The sequence below is a fragment of the Podarcis melisellensis genome (genome assembly GCF_964234715.1).
Source record: "Podarcis melisellensis genome assembly, chromosome: 17".
NCBI classification, from domain to species: Eukaryota; Metazoa; Chordata; class Lepidosauria; order Squamata; family Lacertidae; genus Podarcis; species Podarcis melisellensis.
The window spans coordinates 34,961,794-34,977,675 of NC_138534.1; the positions used below are offsets into that span (position 1 = coordinate 34,961,794).

Genomic DNA, 15,882 nt, shown 5'->3' on the forward strand with positions numbered 1-15,882 from the left:
ATTATTATTATATTTTGTTTTATTGAATAAGTAAAGGTAAAGGGACCCCTGACCATTAGGTCCAGTCGTGACCGACTCTGGGGTTGCGGCGCTCATCTCGCCTTTACTGGCCAAGGGAGCCGGCGTACAGCTTCCAGGTCATGTGGCCAGCATGACTAAGCCGCTTCTGGCGAACCAGAGCAGCACACGGAAACTCCGTTTACCTTCCCGCCGGAGCGGTACCTATTTATCTATTTGCACTTTGACATGCTTTTGAACTGCTAGGTTGGCAGGAGCAGGGACCGAGCAATGGGAGCTCACCCCGTCGCGGGGATTTGAACCGCCAACCTTCTGATCAGCAAGCTCAAGGCTCTGTGGCTTAATCCACAGCGCCACCCGTTTCCCTATTTTATTGAGTAAGATGTCCCAATTTTCATCGGGGAAATGTTGGAGGGTATGTTATGGTACAGACCTTCTCTTCCAGGATCACTTAAATGAGTATATGGTGTTTGTATATCATGAAACGTTCACCCTCAGTCAGAAAAAAATCTCGAGCAAGTTTTTGGGGTGCTCTTCCAGATGAGGCTGTTGTCATGTACTCGCCTTGCCTTATTCACTGAATTTTTCACAGAGCCCAGTTCGTAAATTGCTCCTGTTCATAAAACAAGCTGCCTTTAAAAAAGAAAGAAAAAGCCGAGGCTGTAATTCATTGTCTGTCGTGTCACAAGTAAAAAATATATAATTTCCCCAAAAAAATCCTGGCAGAGGGAACGAAGCACAGCTTGGGAGGGGGCGATGCCTCATTTGTCCCACCCTGTCCACAGTGCTAAATGGACTGCTTTCGTTCAGCCGAGTAACATGAGTTCTCATTTGGTATTTTTGTGTTGTGAACCGCCCTGTGACCATCTGAGACAGGGCGGCAAACAAATTGAATACACAAATAATAATAATAATAATAATAATAATAATAATAATAATAATTTATTATTTATACCCCGCCCATCTGGCTGAGTTTCCCCAGCCACTCTGGGTGGCTCCCAATCAATTGTTAAAAACAGTACAGTGTTAAATATTAAAAACTTCCCTGAACAGGGCTGCCTTAAGATGTCTTCTGAATGTCAGGTAGTTGTTTATCTCTTTGACATCTGATTGGAGGGCGTTCCACAGGGCGGGCGCCACTACCGAGAAGGCCCTCTGTCTGGTTCCCTGTAGCCTCACTTTTCGCAATGAGGGAACCGCCAGAAGGCCCTCGGCGCTGGACCTCAGTGTCCGGGCTGAACGATGGGTGTGGAGATGCTCCTTCAGGTATACAGGACTGAGGCCGTTTACGGCTTTAAATAAATACGTCACTCCTTATAATCTCAAATAACCAGAAAGTGAAGGAATACCTGTCAAGCCTTAAAGTGTGCGCAGGAATGAATTTTTATTTGCATTTCCTCCAGATTTCCATCTGCTCATTTCCATTCTCTCAAAACGAAGAAACACCTCCTGTTTAAGCATGTAGGTCATTGCTTGTGCCAAACTGTGGCATAACAGAACGATGTGAATTCTGGAGATAAGACCCTTTATGGCAACAGAATGGTTCTGGACCAAAGATGTTAAATGGAATAAAGGGCTTGGAAACTAGATGAGACAAACTTTTGATTCTTCTGCGGAAAGCTGTGGCTCAGAAGTCCTCCAAGTACTAAAAACTATGACCCTTTACATTTTCCCTCAAGTTTACTAGAACTGCCTTGCTGCTGGTAAATCTGCAAATCCTCTTACTTTTATCTCCTGGCCGCAGTGCTATTGATGGAGGTACAGGAGGCACCGGCGACTTGGAGTGCCTTTGACCAACTTAAGCTGGTTCTCTAGCTGTAGCCCTTTTTGGAGAAAGCAGACCTAGTCTCCTTTACACAAGCTGCATTCACATCCAGGCAAGATTACTGAAATGTGTTATACTTTCAAAACCCTTTTCGGAAACTCCAGCTGGTACAGAATGCAGCCAGTTTCCCTTCCCGCCACAGCAGTACCTATTTATCTACTTGCACTGGTGTGTTTTCAAACTGCTAGGTTGTCAGGAGCTGGGACAGAACAATGGGAGCTCACCCCATTGCGGGGATTCGAACTGCCAACCTTCTGATTGGCAAGCCCAAGTGGTTCAGTGGTTTAGACCACAGTGACGCCTGCGTCCCGTATTCCCAGTATGAAATATGCACAAGCCAAGAGAAAAAAGGTGAGACCACCTTTACCCAATTTACAGATCAAACTTTTCCTAGTTATGTTGGGAAGTTGTTTGTCCCATATAGAGCTCACCAACTTGCCATATCATTTCGCTAATTGCTTTAGGGGAACTTCAAGCAGCAAACTAAAAAATCGTTTATTTATATATGTAGGGAACCCCGTCCTTCAATAAGTACCCAAGACCGAAAGATAAATTTGGGTGGTCGTTCTTAGTGAACAGTTTTACAATACCAGTTCAAACGACGATTTGACCAAGCAGCTAAATCTTTCTTTACAGTCCCCGAAGGATCATAATTCTTCTAGCCTAGTTGGGATTCAGAAGTGATTATGTTAATGCATAGGTAGCTCAATGGCTTTGCTGTCTGTTGAAAAGCAAATTGTAGTTGCAAACATCCCTGTGTCTCAATCCGAGTTGTGACATTCAATATTTTCTGACTTGAAATGATTTATTTTGAGGCCAGAGACTGCACCATATTGATTAAGTCCCAACACAACTGCTGGTAATGATCTTTCAAGATGAGATAAATAGAAAATCATATCATCAGCATAAAGTGCAATTTTGTGGGATGTATTTTCAGTTGGCTGTCAGCTCTCATGGTCAAAACAACGTCTGCTTTTAAGGTGCACAGAACTGCCAAGAAGTGCTTTTTTAAAAAAGGAAAATAGTTGCTGATACAGTGGTACCTCAAGTTACAGAGTTTCAGGTTACAGACTCCGCTAACCCAGAAATAGTACCTCGGGTTAAGAACTTTGCTTCAGGATGAGAACAGAAATCACACGGCGGCAGTGGGAGGCCCCATTAGCTAAGGTGGTACCTCAGGTTAAGAACAGTTTCAGCTTAAGAACGGACCTCCGGAACGAATTAAGTTCATAGCCCGAGGTACCACTGTACTCATTATGAAGTTGTTACAGTAAGTGCCACACTTTTTAACAAAAGGAGGTCTAGTACTGCGTACCCTTAAGCACTGCCCCATTTGAAAGAAACCTTTGGGATGTCCACCCATTGATAACTGATTGCTTTAAGACTGGTGATAGGAAAACCATACTAAAATCTAAGCATTGTATTCTACATGGAGTGCTGCAACAGCCTCTGCCAATCTGGTCCCCTCCAGATGTTTTGGACAACAACTCAGCATCTTCTGGCTGGGGCTTTTGGGAATTGTTGTCCAAAACATCTGGGAGGCACCAGGTTGGCCAAGGCTGCATGTCCAACTCTGCCGAATGCCTTGTCAGCATCTGTTGACAGGAAGGAATAAGGGAATTGGGTTTTGTTTCACTGAATAAATTATGGAAAGTGTCCTCCTGACAGAGTCCATCTGCTGCTGCTAAGAAGTAAGTCCACCTTGAGTTGTTATGCATCAACAAATGTATTAATTCAATTTGCAAGGATTGCGATAAATGTTTTTGCATCTTGATTCACCGAAGCAATATGTTTCTAGATGAGTCTCTAGACCTAAGATATTATTATTAAGATGAAGTACTGTATGAGAGAGAGAGAGAGAGAGAGAGAGAGAGAGAGAGAGAGAGAGAGAGAGAGAGAGAGACGAAGGTCCTCTCCAGACTGGAGGGTGGTTTTTTTTGCAAGTGTATTCTGCAATGTATCATTGACACAACAAGAGTGCATTAGTGGTGAATTTAACTGGACTGTCCACATATAATTCTGCTTTTTTCAGTTGTTCTGCATTGCTTCCCCAATATTACTGCTGTGCTAGGCCCAGGGGTTAACCCGAGCAACGCAGTCCAGGTCCGGTCCCGAATACAAGGGTTCTGCGAGGAGTCAGTCCGACAGGGCCAAGGCAGGACACGAGGCAGGAAACCAGGCAAGGTCAGGCACAGGGTCTCAGGCGGGTTCTAGCAAACAGCAATGTTGCTCCCGCAACCTGGGGCAGGGTCCGGCAGCCTTTTATCTTTGTCGGGGTAACAGCCGGTCCTGATCCTCCGGCGACTCACCTCCCTGTCTCGCCCAAAGGCGAGCACTCCTCCTGCGAGTACTCAGGTCTCTCCTTCTCTCAGACCTTAGTCTCTGCAGTTCGGGAGACATCAGTGGGTTACTAGACCCAGAGGCCACCTCAGCCTCTCCTGACCCAACTGGTGGTAGAGCAGCTGTAATTGATTGCTCGGCTGAAGGCTATGAGCTAATCCGTGCATCTGGAGCCAGGGCAGGCTCCGGCCCCTGACTCGGCCCAGCTGGTGCTTGTTGTAGGGGAACCTGTGCAGACTGGGGCTCTTCAGAATCAGGCCCCAGACTAGGTTCAGATGCCGCCTGAGGCAAAGGATCTGGTGCGGACTGAGACTCTTCTGGTTCCGAGTCCGAACCCGAGTCCCAGGGCATCACAACTGCATTTTTGTCATCTGAGGGGTCACTGTTGCACTTGCTGGTATCCATCTGTCATGAGAGACAATGGAGTGTGCCTTCTCTCTGGGGCGCAAGCCTGGGCAGTGTGCGTGGAGGTCCTGGGCTGCCCAGAAGACAAGACCTTCCTCTTGGCCTCACTGATGTGGTCCAAAGAAAAGCAGAGAAATATATTTGTCACCAGCCTGGCCACAGGAGTGGTACAAGGTGCCATCCAAATGCCTTTGGACTCCACTCTGGATTTGTGTAGGATTTACTCCTTAGAGAGAGACGCGGGTGGCGCTGTGGGTAAAACCTCAGTGCCTAGGACTTGTCGATCGCATGGTCGGCGGTTTGAATCCCCGTGGCGGGGTGCGCTCCCATCGTTCGGTCCCAGCGCCTGCCAACCTAGCAGTTCGAAAGCACCTCTGGGTGCAAGTAGATAAATAGGGACCGCTTACCAGCGGGAAGGTAAACGGTGTTTCCGTGTGCTGTGCTGGCTCGCCAGATGCAGCTTCGTCCCGCTGGCCATGTGACCCGGAAGTGTCTCCGGACAGCGCTTGCTCCCGGCCTCTTAAGTGAGATGGGCGCACAACCCTAGAGTCGGCCACGACTGGCCCGAACGGGCAGGGGTACCTTTACCTTTACTCCTTAGAGAAGCCTGAAATATATCCTGGCCCTGGGCATGGGGCCAAGCACCGCCATTGGACTTATTCTTAACCTTGTTAAGGATAGCAATTTAATTTGTAAATGCTTGTATGCATCACTATGTTTTTAAATTTGATTGGTTGGTAACTGAATTCTAGAGAGTTCTCTGGCAATTCTCATGTGATTGGTTAATGCTGGTCACATGGGAGGTATCTAGCGAAGGAGAGACTCCGTTTATGTGAAGCCAGATGACTGTGTCTTAGAATCCACTGTGAACACTGCTAAGTTGAATAGAGTGTTGGAGTGCTTCTCCTCTGCTTGAAAAAAAGAGAGCAAAGCTGCAGGTGACGGTAAAAGTGGAAATCTCTCATAGGAGCTGCAAGGCATGGCCTAACTGAGATACGGAAGGCTGAGGGCTGAGCTCCAGAAAGAAAGGAAAATACAGTTGTTTGGAAGTTAGAAGAAGAGACTAAACCCATGCTTGGTGAAGCATGTGACTGTAAATATTGTTTTAATTATTCTATAACTACAAGTTTCTGCAAGTAAAGTTTATGAATGTTCAATCTGGTCATTGGTATAATTTCCAAAGAAGGATGTCAATCATATATGTTTTCAGCTTCCTAGCTGCATTTTCACTACCATCAGTTCATCAAACCTGTGCATATTAGAATTTTGCACTAAAATGCTTATGAAATTTCATGAGGACTTAAAAAAAAAACCATTGCAGACTGATGTCGAAATGTAAACTTGAGATGGGAAAATAAGAAACTGAAATTGTTGGACTTGACCATCCCTCCTCCTTGGTTCACACTCAGTGGCTGCCTAAGGACCCACACTGACAACAACAAATACTAGCATTTCAAAGGAAACCCCTCTATGCCTGACAAGGTGTTATTTTCCAGCTTTTTTACGGTAATTTGACTCTACCTGAGGTGCAATTTTGTTTGACGTTTTGCATGCGTTGTGTGTGGCTCTGTAACGGGCAATTCGGAGCCTTGCCAGATCGTTCTGTGTCTCTGTGATGGGTCAAGTTCAGGCATAGACAGTTGTGTCGTATTCAGCAAAAGCTTTTGTTAATGTCGTCTGACTCTGTGGCTGCCTGCCTGCCTGTTGTCTAATTTAATAGAAGCCACAAGTCTAGCCTGTTGTTGCTTATGCAGTCTACATGCCAATAGTCTCAATTTATTTCAGAGGAACGACCTCACTCAAGTCAGCTGACGGCCAGGTTTTGTTCTAGACCTGGGCTCAGTGAAGTATGAGAAAGGAAGGTTGAGGGACGGAAGCTGGATTTTTCTCCAAAAATTTCCTCACCCCCCCAACTTGTTCATTTGGTTCCACTTCCCATCCCACCACAAGAAAGATATATTTTTGCCAAATACATGACCCTGCCCTCATTCTGAATAGTCAAGCCTATTGACAACTAGTTTGCTATGACAGAAATGGACAGGTGGCCCCAATGAAGCAAAATGCATTGGTGTTGAAAGTCGTAAATGACTTGGGCCCCCAAAATCCGAAAGATCACTACCATCCTTAAAGGCCTTTTTCAGAAGAAGGCCACCCCCAGAAGAAGAAGAAGAAGAAGAAGAAGAAGAAGAGGAGGAGGAGTTTGGATTTGATATCCCACTTAATCACTACCTGAAGGAGTCTCAAAGCGGCTAACGTTCTCCTTTCCCTTCCTCCCCCACAACAAACACTCTGCGAGGTGAGTGGGGCTGAGAGACTTCAGAGAAGTGCGACTGGCCCAAGGTCACCCAGCAGCTGCATGTGGAGGAGCGGGGAATCGAACCCGGTTCACCAGATTACGAGTCCAGTGCTTTTAACCACTACACCACACTGGCTCTCAGAAGTGAAGGGAATACTGACTCTGACACACACATGTCTGTACTATGAGCCACGTTTTCTCTTCCCCTTTGCTAGCCCGAAGACAGCACTCTTCCATACAATGAGACTGCAAAACTGCAGGGCAGAGCTGTATGGAGGTCCTGGGAGGTCCGATGGGCACAGAAAACAGTCACCTTGCTGAAAACTCAGTGGGTCTGGATCAGGTCAGTGCCTGGATGAGAGACCAGCTGTGAACTCCATTCACAATCCCTTTTGCTCTATGAAGAAAAAAAAGGAGGGTATAAATCTACACAACAATAAACAAACAAACAAATAACAACTAGTGATCATAATACTTAACGATTAAAAACAAATACATTTCCAGTGAAGCTGTTGCCTCAAAGGCTTATGCTTTGATTTCTAATCACCCCAGTAAGAAATGGGAAAGAAAGTCAGTTCAGCACATTCTGTTATTTACCTAATAAAGGAGAGATTCGATAGCAAAATCATTTCAGCTCGTTCTTTGCACAATGGTCTTTTGTTGGCAGCTCTTTGTTAAATGAAAACAGCGATGCAGAATGCCAGTCTTAATTAAATTTAGAGAGCGAGGGTTCTTTGGTGAAATAACGCAGAGAGACCACTGAGCCTCCTATGAAATAACTTGTGAACACAGCTTGTGTTCTGCAAGTGTAATCCTATCCCTGGTTGCCGTCGCAAAACCTCCCTCCAGCAGTCTGTGGCTGGTCCAAGTGTGTGATGGAGAAACTCCCAAGTCCTTTCATTACTATCGCATATGAGATTTGGCCAGATCTCTGTTGGAGCACAGCTGGCTGCTGCTATGAAGTGCTATTATGGGTGGTAAAAGGGAAAGGACCCCTGGACGGTTAAGTCCAGTCGAAGGCGACTATGGGGTTGCGGCGCTCATCTCGCTTTCAGGCCAAGGGAGGCGGCATTTGTCCACAGTCATCTTTCCAGGTCATGTGGCCAGCATGACTAAACCGCTTCCGGCTCAATGGGACACAATGACAGAAACCAGAGCACACGGAAACGCCGTTTACCTTCCCACCACATTTATCTACTTGCACTGGTGTGCTTTCAAACTGCTAGGTTGGCAGGAGCTGGGACGGAGCAACGGGAGCTCACTCTGTTGCAGGGATTTGAACCACCGACCTTCTGATCAGCAAGCCCAAGAGGCTCAGTGGTTTAGACCACAGCACCACCCACATCCCTGATGATGATGATGATACTTAAGCAGTTTGCCTTTGCGTCTAGCTTGATGTGTTTTCATTTTGTGGCCGAGTAGGTATTCAGAGTTGTGTCTCCCTGGCCCTAATCCAGCACTTCAACCGCTAAACCACACAAATTCTCTGGCTGCAAACAAACAAATACAAGCTTCAGAAGAACTCTGGGCACTCAAAACCAACAACTCAGGGTGGCAGAGTAGGAGATGGGTTGTTCTGTCTCCTTGAGAACAAGCCACCAAGCCAAACCTGTTGTGTCAGGATTTGCTAATCAGAAGGTTGGCAGTTCAAATCCCTGCGACTGGGTGAGCTCCCTTTGCTCTGTCTCAGCTCCTGCCAACCTAGCAGTTCAAAAGCACGCCAGTGCAAGTAGATAAATAGGTACCTCTGCAGCAGGAAGGTAAATGGCGTTTCCATGTGCTCTGGCTTCCGTCACGGTGTTTTGTTGTGCCAGAAGCGGTTTAGTCCTTCTGGCCACATGACCCGGAAAGCTGTCTGTGGACAAATGCCAGCTCCCTCGGCCTGAAAGCGAGATGAGCGCTACAACCCCATAGTCGCCTTTGACTTAACCATCCAGGGGTCCTTTACCTTTTTTTTTTTTTTTTTATAAATATTTTATTAGGTTTTTAATAAACAAATTTCCACTTTCAAATACAAACTTCCATAGATCCAATGGACTCCCCCCATCTCCCGAGCACTGCATTCCCTGTGTAACCAAAACCTCAGCAATTTGTTAACTTATTTTATACATAACAATATATCTTCCATTTTATCGTGTTATCTGATGTAGACATTTCAGTACAATTGCATTAATTTTTAATTTCCACACAATAAAAATATTTCATTATCTCACTTCTGTCTTATAGTGTCTTATTTATCAATTCAGAAATTTGCCGATACTGAAGCTATACCTTCCTAGATAGGAGCATTTTTTAACATTCATACAACTTATAATACTTTTTCAAATAGTCCTTAAAATTTTCCCATACTTCCTCCGTTTCTTTTTCTCCCGAGTCTCGAATTCTGCCAGTCATTTCAGCCAACTCCATATAGTCCATCAGCTGCGTCTGCCATTCTTCCAATGTGGGTAGATTTTGTGTCTTCCAGTGCTTTGCCAACAAAATCCTCGCTGCTGTAGTAGCGTACATAAAGAAAGTTCTATCTTTCTTGACCATCCTCTGGTCTACCATGCCCAGAAGGAAGGCCTCCGGTTTCTTAGGTAAGGTGAATCTCAGCACCTTTTTTAGTTCATTATGTATCATTTCCCAGAAGGCCTTCACTTTCGGGCAGGTCCACCAGAGGTGTAAAAATGTCCCTTCCTCTTCCTTACATTTCCAACATTTATTATCGGACAGGTGATATATCTTTGCAAGCTTGACTGGGGTCATGTACCACCGGTATATCATTTTCATAATGTTTTCCTTCAAGGCAGTACATGCCGTGAATTTCATTCCGGTGTTCCATAACCTTTCCCAGTCTTCAAACATAATGTTATGCCCCAAGTCCTGTGCCCACTTTATCATAGAGGATTTGACCATCTCATCCTGTGTGTTCCATTTAAGCAGCAAGTTATACATTCTCGAAATTAGCTTAGATTTTGGCTCAAGCAACTCTGTTTCTAGTTTCGATTTTTCCTCCTGAAAACCCACTTTTTTGTCTGCTTTAAAAACTTCCTGGATTTGAGCATAATGCAACCAATCTCGCACCTTGTTTTTTAACTTTTCCATACTCTGTAGCCTCCATTTATCTCCAATTTTTTCAATTATTTCCCAATATTTAGGCCAGTGGGCCTCCATATTGAGTCTTTTACGTGCTTTGGCCTCCATCGGTGAGAGCCACCTCGGAGTTTTACTCTCCAATAAGTCTTTTTTGCTAGGACTTTAGTTTTTTGTTTGTTCAGCTTAAATCCCGCCACCCGACCAAAGTCAGAAATTAATTCTAACGCTCTTTTAGTACTAGAGGCTGGCTCCTGTAGTGTTAATACCAAGTCATCTGCAAATGCTTTCAGTTTATATTGTTTCTCTCCGACCACAATTCCCTGTGCCAACCGGTCATTTCTGATCATGTTCAATAGCACCTCCAGGACAGAAATAAACAACAGAGGAGATAGAGGGCACCCCTGTCGTGTCCCTTTTTCAATTTTGAACTCCTCTGTCACCACGTTGTTTACTATCAATTTAGCTTTTTGTTCTGAATAAATTGCTTCTATTCCATTTTCAAACCCCCGCCCTACTCCCATCCTTTCCAAATTTTTCTTCATAAACAGCCAAGAAATGTTGTCAAAGGCCTTCTCCGCATCAATAAAAATCAACACCGCTCTTGTGTTTGAATTAATCTGTAAAAACTCCAAAATGTCGATGATGTTTCTTGTGTTGTCAAATAAATGCCTACCAGGGAGAAAGCCTGCTTGGTCCTTATGAATCACTTCATTTAAGACTTTCTTAAACCTACTTGCCATAATGTCTGCAAAAATTTTGTAATCCACATTTAGGAGTGAGATAGGACGGTAGTTTTTAAGTTGAGTTTTTTCAGATTCTAGTTTTGGGATCAACGTGATGAAAGCTTCTTTCCACGTTTCCGGTGCCTTCCTCCCCTCCATAATCTGGTTGCAAACTTCCAGCAATGGTTGTATCAATGAATCCTTCAATACCTTATAATATTTGGAAGTAAGCCCATCAGGTCCCGGAGATTTGCCCAGTTGAAGGTTCTGAATGGCGCATTCAATTTCTTGAGTTGTAATATTACAGTTCAGGATTGCTCTCATTTCCTGGGGTATTTTTTGTAATCCATTAGTTATAACAAATTGGTCCACCTCTGAGCTTTTTTGTGGCCTTTGAGAATAAAGTTCTTTGAAATATCTCTGGAAGGACTTTCTAATTTCGTCGGGTTTCTGAACCATTCTCCCTTCAATCTCTAGATTTGTAACTGTGTTAAGTTTTTGTCTCTTTTTCAACTGCCAAGCCAACAATTTTCCACATTTGTTAGCAGATTCAAAGGATCTTTGTTTCATTTGTTTAATTTTCCATTCCACCTCTTGGTTTATCAGTTTCGAATATTGTGCCTGGAAAAACTTCACTTCTCTCAATACTTCCTTTGATTTAGGCCTGGATCTCAGTTTTCTCTCTCCTTCTCTTATTTTCTCCAAGATCTTCTCCTTCTTTTCATTCCAGAGTCTTTTTTTAATCGTGTTCTGTTGTATTAGAAACCCTCTTATAACTGCTTTGCTTGCGTCCCAGATTATTCTTTTTTCCACATTTGTCTTTAAGTTTATTTCAAAATAGTCCTTTAAAACTTTTTGGGCCTTCTTAACAATCTCCTGATCTCTTAACAAAGCGTCATTCATTCTCCATCTGAACGATCCGGTTGTATTTAGTCTCAGTTCCATTCTCAAGGCGTTGTGGTCGGAGCAGGTTTTTGGGCAGATTTCCACTTTTCTGGTCTTAGGTGCCAGCCCTCTAGTTATCCATATTTGGTCGATTCGCGTCCATGTCATATGGGCCTCAGAAAAAAAAGTTCCTTCTTTCCCTAGAGGGTTCTTGATCCTCCATATGTCAATCAAATCCAAATTGTCAGTCATTTCAAAAAAGGTTTTTGGTAGTCTGCCATCTTTCGTTATATTAGCACTTTGTGACTTATCCATATTCACTGAGGCGACACCGTTCATGTCTCCCAACATGATAATGTTGTTGTAGTCCAAATAGTCCAGCATAATCTCGTGCAGCTTCTTAAAAAATTCCGATTTTCCATCATTTGGGGCGTAGATTCCTAGAATTAAAAACTTTTCTCCTTGTGTCTGGATTTCAATTGCCAAAATTCTGCCCTGTTCATCTTTAAATACAAATTTTGGGGACAAGTTCTCCTTTGCATAAATCACCACTCCTCTTTTCTTAACTTTATCCGATGAAATAAATTCTTGGCCTAACCTTTTATTGATTAACACTTTTCTGTGGAGTCTTGTCACATGCGTTTCTTGCAGGCAAATAATGTCCAATTGTTCTTTTTTCAAAATATGAAATACTTTTCTGCGTTTTTCTGGAGAATTCCCGCCATTTATATTCCAACTAAGAAGCTGTAGAGACATCCCGGCCTACTTCTTGGGTATCACAGTTGGGTATCTAATTTGTCGTCCTTTTCCGGAAGCTGTGGTGCCGGGCCGCCTCCAGATGGTATAGATCCTGGTGGCAATCCCGGTGGTGGAGGCCAGGAATCTGCAGCTCTCTTTTGGAGGTCCTCCTCGTTGTCGTGTAGGAACTTCTGGTGGTCTTCTGGTGTTTTAATTCTTACCTTCTTTCCTCTATAGGTGAATGACAGACCTTGAGGAAATTCCCACCTATAAGGGATTGCGTTGTATCTTAACAATTTGGCCAAGTCTGTGTATGTGGCTCTAAGGTCCAACAAATATTTAGGAATGTCTCTATAAATTTCTGCCCTTTTGCCTTCAACTTCCAGGGATTTTTTAAAATGTTGGCCTAATATCTTGTCTCTTTCCTCTCTTGTTCTCAAACAAACCAAACAGTCTCTGGACTTATCTTTCTTAACCGATCTTCCCAGTCTGAAGGCCGTCACAATCCTGAAATCTTTATCTTCTTCAACCCCCCAAAATTTAGGAAACAACTCCGTCAAGAATTTCTCTAGGTTGCCCTGTTCCAACTCTGGGACAGCCCTCAGCCTAAGATTACATTCCTTACTTTTCAGTTCCACCATTGACAGGTAGGCTTGCTGTTCTCCTACCTGTCTTTTCAAAGGTCTTACTTCCCCTTTGATCTCTTCCACCTTCTTGCACGCTTGCTCAGCTTTTTGATTGGCTTCCGCAGCTAGTTTGTAGTTCTCCGCCGTAGCTCCTTGCAGTTTCTCAATAGCCTGAGTGTGCTGCGAAACCTGATCTGTTAACTTGCTGATAGTAGATGTAGCTCTATCAATTTTAGATGACTGATCGTCCACCTTCTTATTCAGAAGTGCCAGTTGTTCCAAAATTTGTTTCAAGACTGGATCAGTTCCTCCAGCTGCCATTTCTTCTGTAGCAGGCGTTTCAACTTCTTCCTCCTGCGCCGTCAGCACAGTTGGCACCGAGGATCTACGATGATGAATCAAGGTTGTTTGGACAAGCTGCCCAGCTCTCTTATCTTTTTTCTTTTCTTTAGCTTCCTCAGCTAAAGCTTCCTTAGCTTTAGCTGCTCTTGTTTTCGCTGGGCCACTCATTCCCCAGCTGCTGTTCAAGGTCAAATAGTCTTTCAATCCATGAGAAAGGCAAGCCCAGAGTATAAACAATTAAACCACAAAAAATCCCAATAGGATACAGTTCCCAGACCTCAATGCCTCCGCAAATCCACTAGGGGGGGTTTTCATAGGAAAGAAAGTTTCTTTTCCACCATCAAAGCTCCTATTTCAACTGAAGTCCCCAAGTTCAGAAAGGAGGCTTTCAGAAAGTTCTGTTTCAAATTAGTGCCACAAGGTAACGGAGAGGTTTCAATGACAGTATTAAAGCGATAGTGTATCCATCAATGCAACAGTTTATGTTAAGAAAAAAGTTTCAGCAGCCTGACAGTACTCCTTTACAACACTGGCAGTCCAATAACTCGGTTATCCCCTTCAATTCCACATCTCTTCACAGTAGGAGGAGGATTCTCTAACACAATGAACCAAAAAATTTACTTCTTCACTCTTTTCAATTTCTAGAAACACACAGTCTATTAATGCCCCTTCTTACTTCTTTCAAAATCTCTTTTTAGCGCTTCAGCCCGCATCGGGTTCTTTTGCTTTGCTCTGATTAGCAGGACCGGAAGGCGGACTTCCTGTTACTCGCCTCCCGTTTTCAGCCGAAATAGACAAATTTAAATTAATCCTTAATCAGTTCTTTGGTACCCCTTACTCACGGGTAGATTGCAGCCAATTTCGATGTTTTTCAAGAAGAAAGGTCGGCGCTCATCAGCAACAGCAGCGCGGCTTCACTTCCGCGAAAAGAGCGATGAACTCACAGCGCCGCTCCCCCGTTCACGATCCGGAGCCTCTTACGAGGTCCCTTCCTCGCTTCTGGGGGGGCTTCTGGCACCCGCCAAGTCCCACGGCCACAGGCTCACTCTGCCTGCGGTTTGTCTGAATGGGTCTCCGCTTCGCCGTAGCGGACGACCCTTTTTCGCGCAGCCCCTCTTCACTGAGTAAAGAGGACCGCCATTGCCGTTTTGCGCCGCCTCCGGAAGTCCCTTTACCTTTTTTTTTTTTTTACCAAGTTTGGACAACTTGGAACAGAGTTAGCCCATGGAGAGCTATGAAGACATATGCAGTGGGCAGGGGGAACGGAGCAAGCAAAATTCCAAAGCAAGGAGTTGCCAGGAGGAAAAATAACCGAGGGTCTTGAGTTGAAACAAATACCCACCATTATACTGCAGGGTCTGTGTATCACAAGGGCTGTCTTAACTGCTAAGTACTCCTATCAATTGGGTAAGTAGCTTGTCTAGACGAGTAAGGATGAGAGCAATCCTTCCTTTTGTCTTGGCCACAGATGACTTGCAGGGTTGGCCCAGGTTGAGCAAAAGAGCAGAATCTTCTCTTTTTATATAAATCTCACTAAATAGCATTGTGTTTCTAAATGTTTCTAAAGTTTTCCCCCCCTCCTGGGCCAACAGCAGCAATAACTGTCAAAACGCACCATAAAAATGCTGTTTTCTTCCTGCATTTTGGCATTCCTTGATCTGTAGTGCTTGGTGTTCGCTGAAAGCCCTCAGGGCTAATGTCTCTCTTGTTCTTTGTTTAAAAAGTAACACGAGCTTTCCTTTTCTTTTTTTTTAAAAACCTCCTATCTGAACAAGAAACAATAAAAGGCTTGAAAACTCTATAATGCTGCCAGCGTCCCAAGGTGTAAAATATGCCAGCTTTCTACATACACACAGCTCAGCCTCTTTATCCAAACTGGCAGGCAGACTTCAAAAACATTCAGATGGGGATTTTGATGAACAAGAAGGTTATTTATGTGAGACAGTCTTGCAGTTAAGCGCACATCCAAAAGTTAACTGTTTCTATGAAACAGTATAAAATATTAATTTTTTAAAAAATACTGGTAAAACCAACAGACTTTTAATCAGGTGATATATGTTGTTGTTGTTTAGTCATGTCCGACTCTTTGTGACCCCCTGGACCAGAGCACGCCAGGCCCTCCTGTCTTCCACTGCCTCCCGCAGTTTGGTCAAACTCATGCTAGTAGCTTCAAGAACGCTGTCCAACCATATTGTCCTCTGCTGCCCCTTCTCCTTGTGTCCTCCATCTTTCCCAACATCAGGGTCTTTTCCAGGGAGTCTTCTCTTCTCATGAGGTGGCCAAAGTATTGGAGCCTCAGCTTCAGGATCTGTCCTTCCAGTGAGCACCCAGGGCTGATTTCCTTCAGAATGGAGAGGTTTGATCTTCTTGCAGTCCATGGGACTCTCAAGAGTCTCCTCCAGCACCAGAATTCAAAAGCATCAATTCTTCGGCGATCAGCCTTCTTTATGGTCCAGCTCTCACTTCCGTACATCAGTACTGGGAAAACCATAGCTTTAACGATACGGACCTTTGTTGGCAAGATGATGTCTCTGCTTTTTAAGATGCTGAATATGGAATAATATGCAGTTGTGTATGTTGACAGTAGGACCCGTGGAGAAGATGGGG

General features: G+C 44.3%; 1 long non-coding RNA gene across 4 annotated transcripts in view; it reads right to left on the reverse strand.

Annotated features, from left to right (window-relative positions):
* Positions 1 to 544: 544 nt before the first annotated feature.
* LOC309360361 overlaps positions 545 to 15,882 on the reverse strand; it is a 35,787-nt gene continuing 20,449 nt past the window's right edge. For 2 of the 4 annotated variants that reach the window (XR_014164044.1, XR_014164045.1), the window contains exon 3: positions 7,126 to 7,281. This is a non-coding gene — a long non-coding RNA (uncharacterized lncRNA). Of the gene's footprint in view, positions 652 to 7,125; positions 7,282 to 15,882 lie in introns of those variants that run through there. The other 2 variants (XR_014164042.1, XR_014164043.1) reach the window with 2 other exon arrangements.